Below are 7,613 nucleotides of genomic sequence, written 5' to 3'. Positions count from 1 at the left end.
AAGGAGGAGTCCTACTCCTACTAGGAGGAGGACTCCTCCTCCTGGCGCGCCCAACAAGGGCCGGCCGGCCTCCCCCCTCCCTCCTTTATATACGGGGGCAAGGGGCACCCCATAGACACACAAGTTGATCTACGGATCGTTCCTTAGCCGTGTGCGGTGCCCCCCTCCACCATATTCCACCTCGGTCATATCGTCGCGGAGTTTAGGCAAAGCCCTGCGCCGGTAGAACATCATCATCGTCACCACGCTGTCGTGCTGACGGAACTCATCCCCGAAGCTTTGCTGGATAGGAGCCCGGGGATCGTCATCGAGCTGAACGTGTGCTGAACTCGAAGGTGCCGTACGTTCGGTACTTGGATCGGTCGGATCGTGAAGACGTACGACTACATCAACCGCGTTGTCATAACGCTTCCGCTTAAGGTCTACGAGGGTACGTGGACAACACTCTCCCCTCTCGTTGCTATGCCATCACCATGATCTTGCGTGTGCGTAGGAATTTTTTTGAAATTATTACGTTCCCCAACATTTCTAAGTTTGATGTTTTTTAAAATCATATAGACAATTTTCTAAACTCACATAAGCATTTTTCTTAAAAACAAATGCGCGAATAATCTTCTGATTCCACAAACAATATTTTGAAAATTTAATGTCAGGAACTTATTTTTTGCGAATTATTTGAACATTTTTTAATGTCATGAGAAAAATGCATGATTTTTAAAAAATACGCAAACACTTTTTTTAAAGCGTGAACACCTTACAAAATTAATTAATTGAACATCTTTTAAGTTTCATGGTTTTTAGAATTGTATAGAAAACCTTATTGTTTTTCTTTAGGATTGGTAAAAACTTAAATAGTTTAACACTTTTATAAAAAAATATGTAAACAGATTTATTACAACATCTGAACACTTTTAAATATATTTTTTATATGAACACTTTTAAAGATTTATTTAATAAGAAAATCTAATAGATAAAGTTGGGCTAGCCCAACTGGCGCTAGCGTGTGGCTCGTGGGTTCGTGGCATGGGCGTATTGCCAGCAGCCCAGCACGAAGCATCAAATCCTCAAAAAAAAAAAAAACATCCCGCCAATTTAATTAGTGACCCGGACTTGTCTCCAAACCCCTAACCCTAACCCGAAGATGGCGGCAGCGGAGGCTAACCCTAACCCGAAGAGGGCGGCCCCGCTCCCTCAGGTCTTCCCCGGCAACGATTTCGTCGACATTCCCTTGAACGCCGACGAGGGCCCTGCCTGGTCGCTGCTCGTCGGCGTCATGAGGGGCGCCCTACGCTTCCACCGTCTCCGCGTGGCGAGATCGGGGCGGATCTCCGGCCGGAGCAACGAGGTGCTGGAGATCTTTCACGACCTCGAAAGGCCGCCGGGGTGCAGCCTGGGGGCCGACGCCGCCCTGGCTCCGGACGGCCGCTCCCTCTGCGTCGTGCAGCAGGAGGAGAACGAGCCAACCCACGCCCTGCGGCTGCAGCTGGAAGCCGCCGAGGAGGAGCTGCGGGCTGAAGCGCCCCTCCCTCCGCTGGCCTGGAGCACGCAAGGCCGGTGCATGCCTCAGGGTGGACACGGTCCGGGCCGGTCCGGGCCCTGACCGAGCCGCTGTTTTGACCGGCCGCCGGCGAGCCGGGCCGGACCGGACCGACCAGCTGGGCGGTCTTGATTTCAGGGACCGGACCGCCGGCGCTCAAGCCCGGGCCGGACCGAGAGGACCGGCCGTGGTCATCACCGTTGAGGGTAGAGCAGGGACGGTGGCTTGCCGGACGGACCAGGAAGAGGGACAGGGGACTCCGAGGTCAAGATCGGCGATGATGCACATCGGCAGAGACGAGATGTGGCGGCGCGCACGACTGTTAGCCATGAACCTGTGCATTTTCTTCCTTAGCAGTTTTTTCTCTTGCATGCAAGTAATGTAATGGGTGCATGAGCCCACGATTGGCTGTCTGCCGGCCTTGCCGTGATTATTGGAACAAATTGGACGTGGAGTTAATGTTGGGATGGCGCCATAATTATCGGATCGAACCATGTTTCCCACTTTCCCTCGTTCTTTCTGTTTCAAGCAGTGCTATATATTTCAACGAACAATTTTGATGTAAACCTTACGTACGTAGTTGAATTTGATTGCAGTTCCCTAAAATAGTGGGGCTGTCACAATCCAAACAAAACTTGCACGTACAGATTTGGTAAAGCCTCTTATGTAGGAATAGATGTTTCCTTTTGTTTTCTGTTCGATTGAATAAAGGGAAACATCAGCGTGGGATGGCGCGTGATAATTGGATCAAACTGTTTAGTCGCGAATAAAAGGAAACGGCAGCGTGGAGTAGATCGTGGGATGCTGCCGTGATTATCGGATCTAATCCCATCTCTCGTTCTTTCGATTTTCTGTTTAACTGAATGAATAACAGCGCGTGACCTAAGTCTTCTTCTACCTCTTGCCCCTTGTCTCTATGTCAATTGACTGAGTTACAGTTGATTCCGGTGAACAAGCGCCGGGGCGGGGCATGGTCGGGGCGTCGCCGGCGACTGCGACGTCGAGGAATAATCTGCAGCCTCGGTCCGCTCGGTCGGACCGGTTAAAGACCGGACCGGACCGAGTAAATTTCGGGCTCAAATTTGGTAACCGGACCGGCCAATTTCTTCATCGGGCCAGGACCGATCGGTCCGGTCCAGAACGGGCCACGAGCGGGCCGAAAAGCCCGCTCGCTCCGTCCAGCCTGATGCATGCCCATCTCCGCGGACGGCCACCTATGGGCCGTGTCCGCGGACCGCTGCTCTATCTCCAGTTTCCACGTGGTGGTGCAACGCCTCGTCATCCACGAGGAGGAAGAGGGCGTAGCCGGAGGATGCTGGGAGCAGGTCGGCAGCCCCTCCATCCACCATTGCAAATTCGACCGCTCGTTCCCCATCTGGGGTGGCAGCTTCCTCCAGGGCTACGCGGTGCTCCCCGGCCACGCCCGGGACGGGGGCACCATGATTCTCATCTCCCTCCAGAATGGCCTCGTCTTCACCTTCGATTGCTCCGCCCCGGACTCCGGCTGGACCAAGGTAATCCACACTACCTCAGACGACCACTACGTCCCTATCAATGGCCGTGGCCTGTACGCACAAGAGAGCAACGCCATCTACATGCTGTGGAACAACGTGGTCTACGAATACAAGCTCACACCGGCAGATGAGGAGCCAAGGATCAAGCTGCATCCGCCTGCGAGGATCGACTCCGTCTGTCCTTTCATTGTGATGACAGGAGATGGCTTCCTCGCCCATCTCGGCTCGGGGGTCCTGTGCTCCGTCTGGATCAGCCTCGACCTCTCATGCGGGTGTGACCACCTACATGCCTTTGTCACCACCTTCCACATTGCTCCCCTGCCCTGGGATGTCAAGGTCCTGCACTCCACCTTCCGCCGGCTCGACATGTTGCCCATGAAACACATCCATGACTTTCAATTATGCTTTGTGCAGTAAGTTTTTGTCTCCACTAATCCATGTGTTCATTTTGGTCATCTTGCTTACAAATTACTCTTTTAATTTGTCCACTAATCAACCACTTAGAGAGTATATGGACGAGAAGATGCTGCCTCAACCCCATGAAGACCAAGTGCCTGATGATCCTTGCAGGTCTAGATATTAATTTGGTTCCAAGTTTCTTTCTTTGTGCCTACCTTCCAAGCTTTTTAATTATTGCATGACATATTTTGCTTCTTGCACATGCAGGCATTATCTCCCACCAAGTCCTCCTAGGTACGTGAAGCCACCACCTATCCATATTGACAAGGATATCTTGTTTATTATCTGCCAAGGTGGTTCACAATCATTTATCTATAAAACCAGTCTGGATGAGATTCTAGAGTTAGAAACAGACCCTCCTCTCAAACCACATTACATTGTACATGGAGATGATCATGGTCACAGGCATTTTTTTCGGAGTAGCTCAGATCTATGTGCTGTCTCATTCCTAAAAGATGGCATGGATGTGATTAATCTGGACACCACATGTCACACTATGGATATCCTTGCACGACGGCCTGTTTCTGTTGATCCTTTTGTTATGGTTATCCAAGTTGGTCGAGAGACTTTTGCTCTTACTGAAACTCTCCAAGTTTACTCTAAGGCCCACTCTGTTTCTCCTCCTGGATCCACCTCATGGGTGCGCTGCCACACAGACCAGTCTTATGTTCTTGACAGGAAGGTCAAGCTCTCGGGATATGTAGCACTGGGTGATGATTCCTTTATAGTCTCTGATAGTATCACATGTTCTTGTCTTCGGTTTGACATCGGTGCAATGAAGTGGCATGTTGTCGTGCCTTGGACTCTATGGGGAGAATACCTGCCAAGGGCTATGCCTAGAAACCGCCTTTTAAACGGCGCATGTGTATTTGTGGATGGTTTTATCTACACATGCTCAAATCGTGGGCTTGCTGCTTATGAACTACTCTCTGAAAATCATATTATGTACCTCAAAGACCCAATCTTTTTGCCATTCTCATGGGAGAGTAAACAATGGGAGAGTGAAAGAATGTGTTTGGATTATGCTGGCAAAGAGGTTGACTCTGGTGCCATATTGTTTTGGGTGGTGCAAGGTGAATCTCTCTCTCCCTCTCTATCAATTATGCATGTTGATCAGTTTATGAAAGATGTCGTCACCTCTAATGTTCTTGTATATACAGGTGTACCAATTCAATATAGGCCCCCCAAGAATCAGCTATGGATCACTCTCATCCGGGTTGAGACTGAGAAAACACCCAGTAAGAGCATGAAACCCGTGGAAATTAAACATCTCCTTTGTGTCACACCTCTCATTGATCAAGTGGAAGGAATTGATCGAGAGGAAGTAATCGGAACCACATGCTTTGGGGTCTCTTTCTGATTGGTACATTTGTTGATTCTAGCCATATTTCTTACTAGATTCCACATCGATAGCGATGCGGCAAGCCGGCAACTCAGTGCAAGGATCTGTATGAAGGATTGAACTTGAGAGTGCTAGATACAGTACTTGAAGTGAGCGAGCGAGAACTTTCCAACGGAGTACCAAGGTTTTGGATCCCAAGTGGAGATTTTTTTCTCGAGGGGCACCGAGATTCTCGGTAACCACGGTAACCACGAATTACCGAAAAAAATTCGGACGAAATTTAAAACCAAATTTTGAATTCACTTTTTTTGAGTTAGATATAGATGAGCTTTTAACTATTAACAGTCAGTAAAGTTGTTTTACCGTAGTGGCTCTCAACCCGCAGCTATCCCTTGCTCAGGCGCCCCGAGTTCGATCCCTGTCTTCTCCAGAATTTTTCATAGGTAAAAACTTTTGCATCTCTAAAAGTTTAAAAAAGCAGTGCGTAGCCCGAGTCGAACCCTCGACCAACGTCCGGCGATAAAACACCTTTTGCCACTGGGCCACGATAAGTTATCTGTTTAAAGCACAGATGCAGCTTATTTAACACCAAGGCGATCGTTTGAATTCAAATATTTCAAAAAAATCGGGATTTTTTGCTCGGTATGAGTGTTTATCGTGGGGGAGCGATAAACGTGGTAACCGCGCGGTAACCGAATATCTCGAGCGGTTACCAAAACAGAGCGGAGTACAGAGCGCGCGAGGATGGAACTTCTGAACTAAGAAGTGAGAAGGATTCTGAAGTACAGGTGAGAAATCCTCCTCGTCGTGTCGACAGGTTGGTTGAATCAATGAATCGTGCAATGGAGTATATGTTTCGTCGGAGAAATGCGGCGACCATGAAAGGTCTCCTGTTCCAGAGTCAGGGGAACCCCCTGTTGGCTGGGTGCGACGGTATGAGCTACTACATAACAATTGTGTATGCTGATTTGTTTGTCGAATAGGACGCTTAATGGAGGGCCTGAACAAAGCTTTGTCGATAGGTGCCTGGTCGGTTGCTTGTTTTCTTTCGGATGAATGGTGGACACCAATCCATGTAGCTTTGGTCGACGTAGGGTCTGGGAGAATAATGGTTGTGATGCTTTCTCTGAATGCTGCTATGAGCTCCTTCCCATGTTTTTCTCTGTAAATAACTTTTCTTCTTGCAGAATGCACAAAAATTACATTCTGGCACCGATCTAGCACGTGCATGGATGGATAAATATTGTACTCCCTCCGTTCCTAAATACTTGTCTTTCTAGGCATTTCAACAAGTGACTACATACGAAACAAAATGAGTGAATCTACATTCTAAAATATGTCTACATACATCCGTATGTAGTAGTCATTTGAAATGTCTAGAAAACAAATATTTAGGAACGGAGGGAGTATGTGCCAATTGCCATTTACTCCCTCCGACCCATAATATAAGAACGTTTCTGACACTAGTATAGTGTTAAAAACGTTCTTATATTTTGGGACAGAGGGAGTAGCTAGCAAGCCCGTCGATATTGAAGTTCCCCAAGCTGTGCTTCCCGGCCCAATACTGTACTTGAAGCAGTTCTTCGAATTCCTTATGATATGCAATTGAAACAAGTTCTTGCTAATGGTCGATAACTGACATCTGTGCAAATCTGGTCGATAGATTTTTTTTTAACTTTGGTCAATAGATAATCTTGTTGCTGTCCTCAATGGAATGCATCCTTTTGGTGATCACGTTGTTTGATTAGTAGAGTTATCTTAATGCCTGCGGCCTCTATGGTTTTCCTAATATATATTTTGTTTGCGTAATGTAATTTATGACTGAATTTGTTGTTTTAATACGGTATGTGTTTAGCCAGCGTTGAGGAGCTATGCCTGATGAACACTCTAGCAAAGCAGACAGGGTCACACCTTTGGAGACCTCTCTCGTGAGATTTGCACAAAGGGAAACTGAATGGCAGGTGCTAGGCGCCGGCGCGCCGGCCCAAATTTGGGCCGGTCGCCGCGCAGCCGAACGATCTGCCCATTAACTACGGTTGGATCGAAGCGGTATTCGTTCTTCGTCCAGCTCTCACGCGTACACCCACGCGTACAGGAGAAAAAAGGGAAAAGGTCAACCAAACAGCACATCTCACGCGAGGGGAAACAACGGCAGCTGGCGTCCGCGGCGACTACCAACCCCGTCACAGCACCGCTCAAAGAAAAAAAAGCATCCACATGATTGTTGCTGCGCCGTATCTATTTGCCCCTTCCTCGTCAGAGGTTGTAGCATCGCTGGCTAGTCGTCGCCGGCTCTCCGGCCGTCGCCAACTGCGGTATCCATCGTCTTCCGGTTCCAGTTCCCGTCGCGAATGGTTCCAGCAAGCCGTGGTGCTAGACGTAGCACGCCGCAGGACCACCGTGCCGCCATTGTAGCACGTCCGTCGCATCACCACCGTGCTGCCGGCCTGCAGCTCTCAGCAGCACCGCTTGCAACCCGTTGAAGCTTTTTCTCGTGTCAGTTGAAACATTTTCCCATGCTGGTTGACGTTTTTTTCCTCCGTCGACGTTCACGGCATAGGGTTGCACGAACACGGCCACCAATCATCACCACTAAAATGGATGTAGCAAAAAAAACTCGCTGGTCATGGTGGTGGGATCCGGTTTCAGCATCGCCGTAGTTTTTGTTATCGACAGTACCTATTTCAATGGACGTGGTGGGCTCCGGTTTCGAAAAGGTCATGGCCCGAGCATACGTTAATCTCTCTCATAAACAAGTATC

At 48.8% G+C, this 7,613-nt stretch overlaps 1 pseudogene; it reads left to right on the top strand.

Moving 5' to 3' along the window:
• The first annotated feature begins 1,141 nt into the window (after positions 1-1,141).
• LOC119350892 lies at positions 1,142-4,776 on the top strand (annotated as a pseudogene).
• The last annotated feature ends 2,837 nt before the right edge of the window (positions 4,777-7,613 follow it).

Source organism: Triticum dicoccoides, chromosome 1B (assembly GCF_002162155.2).
Source record: "Triticum dicoccoides isolate Atlit2015 ecotype Zavitan chromosome 1B, WEW_v2.0, whole genome shotgun sequence".
NCBI classification, from domain to species: Eukaryota; Viridiplantae; Streptophyta; class Magnoliopsida; order Poales; family Poaceae; genus Triticum; species Triticum dicoccoides.
The sequence above is the reverse complement of the archived record's forward strand: the minus strand, read 5'-3'. Positions and strand labels throughout refer to the sequence as shown.